General features: G+C 49.2%; 1 protein-coding gene across 1 annotated transcript in view; it reads right to left on the reverse strand.

Moving 5' to 3' along the window:
• LOC144672830 (uncharacterized) overlaps positions 1 to 9,818 on the reverse strand; it is a 491,943-nt gene extending 482,125 nt beyond the window's left edge. The window contains exon 1 of the mRNA XM_078534810.1: positions 9,753 to 9,818. The gene's annotated coding sequence lies outside the window, so the exon portion shown is untranslated. The remainder of the gene's footprint in view (positions 1 to 9,752) is intronic.
• Positions 9,819 to 12,756: the final 2,938 nt, after the last annotated feature.

Here is a 12,756-nt window from a genome sequence, read left to right on the forward strand (position 1 = left end):
GTCAGAGGAACCTTGCCGAGTTGCGGTTTGCGATTTTAATGGAGAAAGTTTTAGAAAGAGAAGATTCACTCTGTCAGTCCCTCCAGCATACTGTAAGCGACTTTTACTGATCCGGGATGTTTGTTTATAGATTTGCTTTTAAATTCAAATTCACAGACCCCAGGGTTGCAATTTGAAGTCACACTATCTGGATTGATTTTCCATCTCACTCACAAATCCTCCCATTGGCCATCGCCTGGTCCCCAATAATCTTAATCAATCCCCATCCTCACCAAATGCACATTCTATACCAATGACTTATTGGGATTACGGAGTGTCCTGTGTCCAATCTTGGTAACAGCAACAAGGTGGATATGAATTGGATATAAGCTATCCCTCGATTCGAGGATGATGTCTACTCGGGGTCGCCATTTCCTGCTGTGGGTCTTCATGTGTATAAAGAGGTCGATTTTCCAGCCGCAGGGCATCGAGCACATAGGGCTGGACGTCCCACCAAGTCGGGGGATCCGGAGAGCAGCTGTCGCTTCCTTTCCTTCTCCTCTCTGCGGCCGCTCTGCCTCATCATGAAGACACGGAGACTGAAAGCGTGATGCAGAATGATGGACACTTTGACACCATTTTCACCGCCTGGCAGCGAGTTCCTCCCAGTCTTTAACGTCGATGCTGCCCCACTTCAAGGAGAGTTTCCAAGTGTTGCACTCGACCGTTGGCCATTGGAGAATTGAGAAACCAGGACCTGGCGATGAGAGACACGTTTCCACCAACTGGACGCAGTGCACAGTCGATTTATGTCGATTTTGCGAGAGTTTTGTCAGAATGCTCATGCAGCCAGCTTGAAGATGGACACGAGCGTCTGTATGACAGCTCTCCCAGTGAATCCGGCGGAGTCACTGCTGGTGGAAATATCTCTACCCAGCATGTCGGCATCACGGTAAAGCTGTGAGGAGGACACAAAGAGCTGGAAAGAGATAGTGGCAGTTGGGGTGAGCAGGCAACATGAAGGCAGGTCGAGTATCATATGGGGAAGCGTGAGGTCATTTACTTTGGCAGGATGAATAGAAAAACAGAACGCTTAATAAACGGTGAGGGCGTTTTAAATATTGGTGCTCGGAGTGATTTAGGAATCCTAGTACAGGACACAGTACAAGTGAGCACACGGGTGCAGTTGGATGTGAAATTATACGTTTGTACTTCACAAGAGAAGAAGGTTTTGCTGCTTTTTTACAAGAGTTCAGTGAACGAAAGTGGGGTTCAGGCCACAGTCAAATCATCCACCATTGTATCAAATGGTTAGCAGGCTCTAGTGGCCGAATGGTCTACTCCGGCTCCTATTTCTTAGGGGGTCTCAGCTGCAGGAAGACGGTTTCAGTCCTCTGATCTAAGGTAGGATATGTTTGGTTTAGATGAGGCATGGCAAAGGTTCACATGATCAGTTGTACATTTAAGAGTGAGCTGGAGCAAATTGGGGCTCTGAATTTCAAACAAAAATAATTGCTCCCATTGAAGCTTCTCAGTTTCTGATGCAGATCCGTAGGTAGATTCAGACAGATTATATCCCGGCTGGAGACTCCAGGACTGGATGGAGGCATTGGGGTGGCGAAGGCACATACCCAGAAATGAAAAGCAATAAAAATTAGGAAATAACAATACTGGTCTGAAACGGTCTAGTAGGCTTTAAAATTGAACACCAATAAAAACTGGGAAATAAGAGTATGTGTGCGACGTATTTATTCCTTCTGGCTAGTTAGGAAAAGGGCATCAACCATAAAATAAAGAAGTTTGGAGGCATTTATATGCAGTTGAAGGAAACGTCAGCAATGAAATGGAAACAGTGCTGTTAGTCCTGGCAGCATGAGTTACCAATGAGCCATTTGGAACGAAATGACCTAAGGCGGTGTAAGAAAACTTTGGGAGTGTGAAACAGAGAATCATCTCGATGTAGGCACCAAGTGGCTGGGAGCACGGGCAGAGGAGAATTCCCATCAGTGTGCATCCCAAGGGGGAGATGACATCACCGCCGGAGTTCCTCAGTTCAGTGTCCTCAGCCCAAGGATATACAGCATCACTGATCTTCCTTCCATCATAAGGTCTGAACTGGGGATGTTCGCTGATGATTGCACCATGTTTAGCACCATTCGTGACTCCTTAGATTAGGAAGCAGTGCATGCCCAAATGCAGCAAGACCTGGACAATATCCAAGCTTGCATGGATAAGTAGCAAGTAACATTAGAGCCAGACAAGTGCCCGGTAATGACCATCTCCAACAAGGGAACCTGACCCATGACATTCAGTTGCATGCCCACCACTGAATCCCCGACTAACAACATCCTGGGGCTGATCCTGGGGATCAGAAACTGAACTGGACTAGCCAGGTAAATACTGTGGCAACAAGAACAGGCCAGATGCTAGGAAACCTGCGGCGAGTAACTCACCTCCTGACTCCCCAAAGCCTGCCCACTATCTACAAGGCAAAAATCAGGAGTGTGCTGGAATAGTATCCGTTTTCCTGCATGGCTGCACCTCCCACAACATTCAAGATGTTCGACACTGTACAGGACAAAGCAGCCTGGCTTGACTGGCATCACATCAACAAGCATTCACTGCCTGCACCACGGACACACAGGAGCAGCAGTGTGTACCATCTACAAGATGCAATGCAGCAACTCTCAAAGGCTCATTCGATACCAACTTCGAAACACACGACCCCTAACGTCTAGAAGGGCAAGGGCAACAGACATGTGGGAACACCACCACCTGGAAGTTCCCCTCCAAGCCACACACGGTCCTGACTTGGAAACCTATCGGCCGTTCCTTCACCGTCATTGGTTCAAAACACTGGAGCTCTCCCCCTAACAGCACTGTGGGTGTACCTAAAACACATGGACTCCCAACGTTCATGAAGGCAGCTCACCACTAAATTGCCAAGGGGCAATTAGGAATTGGAAATAAATGCTGGATCAGCCTGCGAATCCCACATTCCCTGAATGAATATTAAAAATGTGGAGAGAGTAGCATTGTACCCAGGGGGCAGAGAGAGAGGAGAATTCATTTCAGTCTGGATCCCAGGAAGGTGCAGTGTCCTTCGAGGAACAGCTGTCAGCGCGGGCGCGGGGGGCGGGGGCGCGGTTAAGATTGTCATCCGCTTCTTACAGAATAGGGGTCCAATTCAATGCGTGACTGCTGTCGGGTTTCGTTGCTACGTATACCTCCCACTTTGTCTCCCTTTAGTAACTATTGGATAAGTTTGAGTTAATTGAACAGGTTGTTTGATGAGACTTTGATTGTTTGATAAGTGCATTGTTGTTTGATTTTGCTTCTGTTCAATAAACGTCAGCATTATTTCCGAATTCAGTGTCTAAGACGCTGCCTGATGTTTCTGTTTCTGTCGAAATAAATCAGTTTGTCGGGTTAATTCAAGTTCCATGAATTAGTCTTTTCAATGCTAAATAAATTCAAGTATAAGTTCATCAATCCAAACAACCCTTTTTAAAAGTACAGGGTGAGATTAATCTCCTCCTGCTCCAATGTCTCATGTTCTTCACTAACCCCCCCCCGCCCCACCAACCTCCCCCCCCCGCCCCCCACCCCCCCACCCCCCCACTCCATCCACACTATGGGACTATTCTTAATAATGGGGTTGCGTGATGCAGACAGGTACTGTGTTGAGCAAATTTGAATGCTGCACACCGTGTATCAGAGATAAGGAAAGGTCAGCTTACATATATTTATTTTTGAGCTTACTTTGTTTGACAGCGACTGTTCACAACAGAGGTGGAGATAAGATCTCTCAGAAACCACACATACAGGAACTTGTGTAAACAGGAGCAAGCGAACTGAGAACTGTTTGAAATAGGAGAGGAGGAGATGGTAATACGTCTATTTACCCTTGTTGCGGTATTCAGGGGGTCCAAAGCACATCTGTATTATTACAAGAGGTACCCCTCTTGCACCCAGAACCATTAATATCCCTTCATAGCACAGACCCATCAATCTATGCCTTGACATTCCCAATTGACATGCCAAACATCGTTCCACTGACTTGTGTGTGATTGTGTGATTCCTGATATTAACTGTGAGTGGTCCAAATCCAATTTTAAGATTATGTCCCTCAGGAGCAGACCACACAGTGATCTCAAAACTTGGCTAACAGATTTGTACTGCATGTTAGAATTGCTGCCAGTGCAGCACCCCTCAGTCGTGACCCGCCGACATTGCAGAGCTCCCTCAGTACTGTCTCTCCGAGAGTGCAGGTTTCACGCAGTACTGACTTCCTGTTAGTGTGGTTTCCCTCAGGACTGATCATCCGTCAGTGCAGAACTTATTCACAACTGACTCGCCGACAGTGTGGGACTCCGTCAGTACCGCCCCTCTGGGTTATCCCTCAGTAATCTCCCTCCGAGAGTGCAAAACTCCCTCAACACTGACCCTCTGAGAGAGCGGCACTCTCTCAGTACTGATGACCCGCCAGTGTGGCACTTCCTCAGTATTGAAACTCCGACAGTGCAGCACTCCCTCAGGAATGACCATCTGACAGGGCAGCACTCCCTCAGCACTGAACCTCCGACATAGCGGGACTCCCTCTCTACTGACCCTCCGACTGTGCGGCACTCCCGCAGTACTGACTGGCTCTCAGGGCCACACTTCGTCATTGCGACCCCTTTGACAGTACAACACTACCTAATTACTGTTCATCTGACAGTGCGGCACTCCCTCAGTATCAAAACTTCCAACAGTGTGGCACTCCATCAGTACTTACGACCCGACAGAGCGACACTCCTTCAGGTCTGACCCTCCGACACTGCAGCACTCGATCAGTACTGACCACCCGAACGTACGGCGCTGCCTCCGAAATGACCCCCCCAACAGCGCAACATTCCTTCAGCACTGACCCTCTAACAGTGCGATGCTCCATGAGAAAATACCCTCCGACATTGTGGCATTCCCTCAACACCTACCCTCTGATAGTGGGGTACTCCCTCCGTGCCGAACCCCTGACAGTGCAGCAGTCCCTTCCTGCCGAACAGCTGACAGTGCTGTACTCCCTCAGTACTGACATTCTGGAAGCGCTGCACCCCCTCAGGACTTAATCTCTGACAGTGCAGCACATCATCAGTACTGACCCTCCAACAGCTTTCCATTCCGTCACTACAGAGCCTGAAAATGGGCAGCGCACCTTCAGTATGGAACCTCCGACAGCTTGACACTCCCTCAGTATTGAACTTCTGATAGTGCAGAACTCCCTCAGCAACGATCCTCCTACAAGGAACACAGCCTTAGAATTGACAATCTGACAGTGAGACTCTCCATCAGAACTGACCTTCCGATGGTGCGGCATTCCACTTCCGTGGACCTGGCACTTCGACAGAGCGACACTCCCTTAGTACTGACCCTCCGACAGTGCATTACTCCCTCACTGCTGACCCTATGACAATGCATCGCTCCCTCAGTACTCACCCTGCAACAGGGCAGTACTCCATCAGCACTGACCCTCCAACAGCGCTGCACTTCTTCAGAAATGACCCTCGAATAGTGCAGCACTACCTCACTACATACCATGCAACAGTGTGGCACATCCTCAGTACTGACACTCGGAAAGTTTGGCCCTCTCTCAGTGCTGACGCTCCGACAGTGCGTCGCTCCCTCAGCACTGACCCTCCAACATTGTGACATCTGACTCACAAACCATCAAATTGTCTTTTGCGTGGCCCTCAATAATGGTGCTGTGACCAAGCTTGGACACAGAAAGCTGCATCCCCTCATTAGGTCGTTGACAAAGATTGTAAATTTGGTGAGAATGGGGCTTTTTGAAGATTTTAAGTTTATGTCCCTCAGGAGCAGACCAGTAACTGGTCTCAATACTTGACCAACATATTATTACTGCACGTTTGAATTGCTGCCAGTGCAGCTCCCCCTCAGTAGTGACCGTCAAACACTGCAGAGATCCCTCAGTACTCTCAGTGCTGTCCCTCCGAGAGTGCGGCATTCCCTCAGTACTGACTTCCTGACAGTGCGGTAATCCCTCAGCACTGATCATCCGTTAGTGCAGCACTCAGTCACGAATGACCCGCGGATAGTGCGGGGTACCATCAGTACCGCCACTCCGACAGTGCGGGGCTCCCTCATTAATGTCCATCCGAGAGTGCGGCAATCCCTCCACACTGTCCCTCCGAGACAGCGGCACTCCATCAGAACTGACCATCCGACAGGGTGGGACTACCTCAGTACTGACCCTCCGACAGCGTTGCACTCCCTCAGGACTGGCCCTCCGACAAGGCAGCAATCCCTCAGCACTGAACCTCCGACAGAGCAGCATTCCATTTGTACAAACCCTCCGACAACGGGGCATTCCCTCAGTACTGACTCTCCATCAGTGCAGCACTTCCTCAGTGCGGACCCTCCGACAGTACAGCACTTCCTAATTACTGTTCCTCTGACAGAGTGACACTCCGTCAGGTCTTACACTCCGACATTGCAGCAAAAGCTCAGTACTGAAAATCCGACAGTGCAGCGCTCTCTCGGAAATGACCCTCCGACAGCGCGACATTCTCTCAGAACTGACACTCTGACAGTGCGACGCTCCATCAAATCATACCCTCCGACAGTGCGGCAAGGCATCAACACTCCCTCCATGCCGACCACCTGACAGTGCTGTACTCCATCAGTACTTACTTTAAGAAAGTGCGGTATTGCCTAATGACTGACGCTCCGACAGTGCAGCACATCATCAGTTCAGACCCTCCAACAGTGCTGCACTCCTTCACTACAGTGACTGCGACAGTGCAGCGTAGCATCAGTACGGATCCTCCGACAGCTCGGCGCTTCCTCTTTACTGACCATTTGACAGTGCAGCACTCCCTCAGTACTGGTCCTCCGCCAGGGAACACGGCCTCAGAATTGATCCTCTGAAAGTGCCACTCGCCATCAGAACTGTACATCCGACGGTTCGGCATTCGCTCAGTACTAACACCATGACAGTGTGCCACTTCCACAGACTTAACCCTCCGACAGAGAAACACTCCCTTAGTACTTACATTCTAACAGTGGGGTACTCCCTCACTACTGACCCTCTGACAATGCGCTGCCCCCACAGTACACACCATCCAACAGTGCAGTACTCCATCAGTAATGACCCTCCAAAAGCTCTGAAAACCTTCAGTAATGACCCTCAAACACTGCAGCACTACCTCGCTACATGCTTTGCAACAGTGTGGCACATCCACAGTTCTGACCCTCGGACAGTTTGGCCATCTCTCAATGCTGATGCTCCGACAGTGCGGCGCTCCCTCAGCACTGACCCTCCAACATTGCAACATCTCCCTCACAAAAATTCCCTTTGTTCTGCGACTGGCGCAGAATAATCTTCACCAATCCTCATTCTCACCAAATTTTCAATCTATGTCAACGACGTAATGAGAAGTTGGAGTGTTATGCCTCCAAGCTTGGTCACAGCACCAAGCTGGACAATAAATTGTCCTCACCATCGGCTGTCCCTCGATTCGATGATGATGTCTCCTCGGTGTAGCCATTTCCTGTTGTGGGTCTTCATGTGGATGAACAGGCAGAGACTCGTGCCGCAGAGATTCAAATACATGAAGCAGGACGTCCCACCAGGTAGTGCGGCCCGGAGAGTAGGATTTGCTTCCTTTCCTTCCATTCTGTGCGGTCGCTCTACCTCATCATTAAGACATGACGACTCAAAACGTGATGCAGAATGCTTCACAAGTTGTCAACATTTTTACCATCTGGCAGCAAGCTCCTCTCAGTCATTAGCGTCGATGCTGCCAAAATTCGAGGCGTGTTTCAAAGTGTTCCCTTGGAACATTGGCCATTGGAGGGATGCAAAAACAGGACCTGCCGGCGAGACACACTTTTCCACCACCCAGACCTACTTTCCAGTCCACGGAAATCGTTTTTGCGAGAGTTTTGCCTGAATACTCGTGCAGGCATTTTCGAGAAGCTGACGATCGTTTGTGTGACAGTCCTCCCAGTCAATGCGGCAGAGCAACTGCTGGTGGAAATGTCAGTACCCCGCTTATCAGCATCACCGTAAAGCTGTGAGGAGGACACAAAGAACTGGAAAGAGGTAGTGGCAGTTTGAGTTAGCAGGCAATATTGTGGCAGGTTGAGTATAATGTGGGGAAATGTAAGATTATCCACTTTGGCAGGGAGAAGTGAAGAACAGAATACTAAACAAACATGAGGGCATTTAAAATGTTGGTGCTGGGAGGGATTTTGCAATGTTTGTCCAAGACACAGTACAAGTTAGCACATGGTTGCATTGAGAAGTGCTTTGACGTGTCTGTACTTCACAAGAGAAAGGAGTTTGCTGCAGTTTTACAAGATTTCAGTCAGTCAAAATAGAGTTCAGGCCTCAGTCTGATCGGCCGCAATTGTATCGAAAGGCGAAGCGGAACTTAGAGAACGAATTGTCTACTCCGGCTCTTATTTCTTAGGAGTTCTCAGCTGCAGTAAGACGGTTTCAGTCATCTGACCTGAGGTCGGTAATTTTTAACTTAGATGAGGTGTGGCAAATCTTCTCTCGATAGGTTCCCAGGATGAGAGGCTTGTCCATTCATCAGTGAGATGGAAAAAATTGGGTCTCTGTAGTACAAATGAAAAGAGTGTAACCCATTGAAGCTCCTCTGTTTCTGATGTAGAAACATAGGTAGATGCAGAGGGATGATATCCCGACTGGATAGTCCAGAAATGGATGGGGGGTGGAGGCAGGGATTTGGGCATATACCTGGAAAATTAACACAGTAAAGCTGGAATTAAGAATACTGGTTTGAACCGGTCTATTATGCCTTTCAATGGAACACCAATGAATCTGGGTAGTAAGAGTATGGGTCCGGACTATTTTCTTTCCTTCAGGCCAATGACAAAAAACGGGATCAGCCATGAAAGACAGGAGTTTGGAGGAATTTCTTTGCAGATGAAGGCAACGTGAACAATCAGCAGGAACCAATGACGTGAGCCAAGGCAGCATGAGCGACCAATGAGCCATATGGAACGCCATGGCCGATGGTGGTGTGTCAACACTCTGCGGTGTGAAACACTGAGACGTCTCGATTTGGTCCAAAAGCGAAGGGAAACCGGTTCAGACCCTCGGAGTCAAAGGGGACATGCCTTTCAGGGAGGAGGTGGAGAGTGTGGCACCGGACCCGGTGGGGGGGGGGGGGGGTGGGGGGGGGGGGGGGCGGAAGACTGAGGAGATTTACTATCACTGTCTAACAAGAGAGAATCCAAACATCTCTCTTTGCCACTCAGTGGCATTACCATTTCTGAATCCCCCACTCTCAACACCCTGGTGGCAACCATTGCCCAGAAACTGAACTGGGCTAGCCAGATAAAATCTATGGCTTCAAGAATAGGCCAGAGCCTGGCAACGCCCCGACGAATAAATCACCTCCTGACTCCCAAAAGCCTGTCCACTAACTACACCGCACAACTATGGAGCATGATGGAATACTCACCGCTTTCCTAGAGGAGTGCACCCACAAAAATCAAAAATCTTGAGCCCTTCCGGGACAAATCAGCCCTACTTGATTGGCACCACGTCAAAAACTATTCACTCCCTCAATGTCCGACACAATGCAGCAGCAGTGTGTACCATCTACAGGATGCACTGAAGCAACTCACCAAGGCTCCTTCGATAGCACCTACCAAACCCTCGAACCGTTCCATCGAGAAGGGCAAGGGCAGCAGAAAAATTGGAACAACACCACCTCTAATTTCCCCTCGAAGCCACTCACCATTCTTAGTTGGAAATATATCGGCCGTTCCTTCACCATCACTGGGTCAACTTAATGGAACTCCCTCCCTCACAGTCCTGTGGGTGTACCTGCATCACTTGTACTCCAGCCCTTCAAGGAGGCAGCTCCTAACCGCCTCCTAAAGGGGAAATAAGAGATGGGCAATACATACTGGCCCACCCAGCGAATTCCACAAACCCAGAATGAATATTAAAAAGATGGGGGGTGTGGCTCTGGGCCCAGGGGGCAGACAGAGGAGATTTCCTGAGAGTGTGGATTCCAGGAAGGTGTAGTGTCCTTTGATGAACAGCTGTCAGCGTGGGGGACCGGGCCTCGGTTAAGATTGTCATCCACTTCTTACAGACTGGGGGGTAGATTTGAAAGCGAGGCGATTGCAGGGTGTTGTTGATATGTATACTTTCCACTGTGTCTCCCCTTATTAACAATTGGATCAGTTTGAGTTGATTGAACAAGTTGATGGATGAGTCTTTGATTGTTTGATACATGCATTAATGTTTGATTTTGCATATGTTCGATAAACGTCAGTATTATTCGTTAATGCAGTGCCTTAGACTATTCATGATGTTTTTACCTCTGTCCACCTAAATCAGTTTTGAAGGCTTAATTCAGGTTCCAGTGATTAGCCTGTTCACTGTTAAATTAATTGAAGTCTAATTTTATATAAACAAACAACCCCTTTTAAACGCAAAGTGTGAGATTAACATCCTCCTCCTCCTGTTCCTTAGGTTCTTCAAAGGCCGGTTCAGTGAGCTAAGTCCAATTTCCAGGGTAGTTTTTCAGCTTCCCGTAACCACACTGTGGGGCCATTGTCAATACTGAGCTTGTGCGATGAAGTCAGGCTCTGTGTGGAACAGATTTAAATGCAGCACACCATGTAACAGGAACAAGGAAATGTCAGCCTATAAATATTTGTGAGGTCGCTGTATTTGACAGCGACTGCTCACAAGAGAGGTGGAGATAATATCTCTCAGAAACCACACATCCAGGAGCATGTGCAAACAGGAGAAAGGGAACAGAGAGCTGTTTTAAATATGAGAACAAAAGAAGGTAATGCACCCCCTCAGCTTTGTTCCAGTATTCAAGGGATCTACCACACATCTGTTTAATTACATAGGTAACACAGCTTGCACCCAGAACCTTTAATGTTCATACGTAAAAAAGACCCATTAATTTATATCTTCACCTTCCAAATTGACAGACTGAACATATTTCCACTAACTTGTGTGTAATTGTCTGATTCCTGATATTAACCTTCAGTGGCCCAAATCCAATTTTAAGGTTATGTCCCTCAGGTGCAGACACCTAACTGGTCTCAATACTTGGCCAACATATTATTACTGCATGTTAGAATTGCTGTCAGTGCCCTGCCGACATTGCGGAGCAACTTCTCTACTGTCCCACCGAGTGTTTGGCGTTCCCTCAGTAGTAACTTCCTGAGAGTGCGGTACTCCCTCAGTAAAGATCATACGTCAGTGCAGCACTCAGTCACTAATGTCAAGCGGATAGTCCTGGGCTCCCTCAGTACCGCCAATCCGACAGTGCGGAGCTCCCTCAGTAATGTCCCTCCGAGAGTGCGGCACTCCCTCAACACTGACCCTCCGAGACAGTGGAACTCCCTCAGTACTGACCATCCAACAGGGTGGCACTACGTAAGTACTGAACCTCCCACAGCGCTGCACTCCCTCAGGACTGACCCACCGACAGGACAGCACTCCCTCAGCACTGAACCTTCGACAGAGCAGCATTCCCTCTCTACAGACCCGCCGACAGGGCGGCCCTCCCTCAGTGCTGACTCTGCCAGGGCGGCACTTCCTCAGTGCGGCCCCTCCGACAGTACAGCACTTCCTAATTACTGTTCCTCTGACAGAGCGACACTCCCTCAGATCTGACACTCAGACAGTGCAGCAAACGCTCAGTACTGACCCACCGACAGTGTGGCGATCCCTCGGAAATGAACATCCGACAGCGCGACATTTCCTCAGCACTGACCCTCTGACCGTGGGATACTCCATCAGAGCATACCCTCGGACAATGCGGCATTCCATCAACAACTACCCTCTGAGGGTGCGGTACACACCCACTGCCAACCCACTGTCTTTGCGGCACTCCCTCCGTGCTGACCACCTGACGGTGCTGTACTCCATCATTACTGACTTTTAGAGAGTGCGGAAATCCCTCAGGACTGACCCTCCGACTGTGCAGCACATCATCAGTACTGACCCTCCACCATTGCTGCAGTCCTTCACTACAGAGCCTGTGACAGTGCAGCGCTCCCACAGTACAGTCCCTCCGACAGCTGGGCGCTTCCTCAGCACTGACCTTCTGACTGTGCAGCACTCCCTCAGAACTGATACTCCGACAGGGAACACTGCCTCATAATTGACTCTCTGAAAGTGCAACTCTCCATCAGAACTGAACATCCGACGGTCCGGCATTCGCTCAGTACTTACCCCGTGACAGTGTGCCTAATTCCAGAGACCTGACTCTCTGACAGAGCAACAATCCCTTAGTACAGTCAATCTGACAGTGGAGTACTCCCTCACTACTGACCCTCTGACAATGCGCTGCCCCCTGAGTACTGACAATCCAAAAGTGCAGTACTCCATCACTAATGACCCTCCTACAGCGCTGCACTTCTTCAGAAATGACTCTCAAACTATGCAGCAATACCTCACTACATATGATGCAACAGTGTGCCTCATCCTCAGTTCTGACCCTCGGACAGTTTGGCCCTCTCTCAGTGCTGATGCTCCGACAGTGCGGCGCTCCTTCAGCACTGACCCTCCGACATTCCGACATCTCACTCACAAAAATTCAAATTGTTGTTCGCCTGGCCCCTAATAATCTTCATAAATCCCCATTCTCACAAAATTTCCAATCTATGTCAACGACCTAATGAGGGGATCGAGTGTTATGTGTCCAACCTTGCTCACAGTACCAAGCTGGACGGTAAATTGTCCTCACCTTCGGCTGTCGCTCGATT

The sequence above is a fragment of the Cetorhinus maximus genome, unplaced genomic scaffold, assembly GCF_964194155.1.
Source record: "Cetorhinus maximus unplaced genomic scaffold, sCetMax3.hap1.1 HAP1_SCAFFOLD_58, whole genome shotgun sequence".
NCBI classification, from domain to species: domain Eukaryota; kingdom Metazoa; phylum Chordata; class Chondrichthyes; order Lamniformes; family Cetorhinidae; genus Cetorhinus; species Cetorhinus maximus.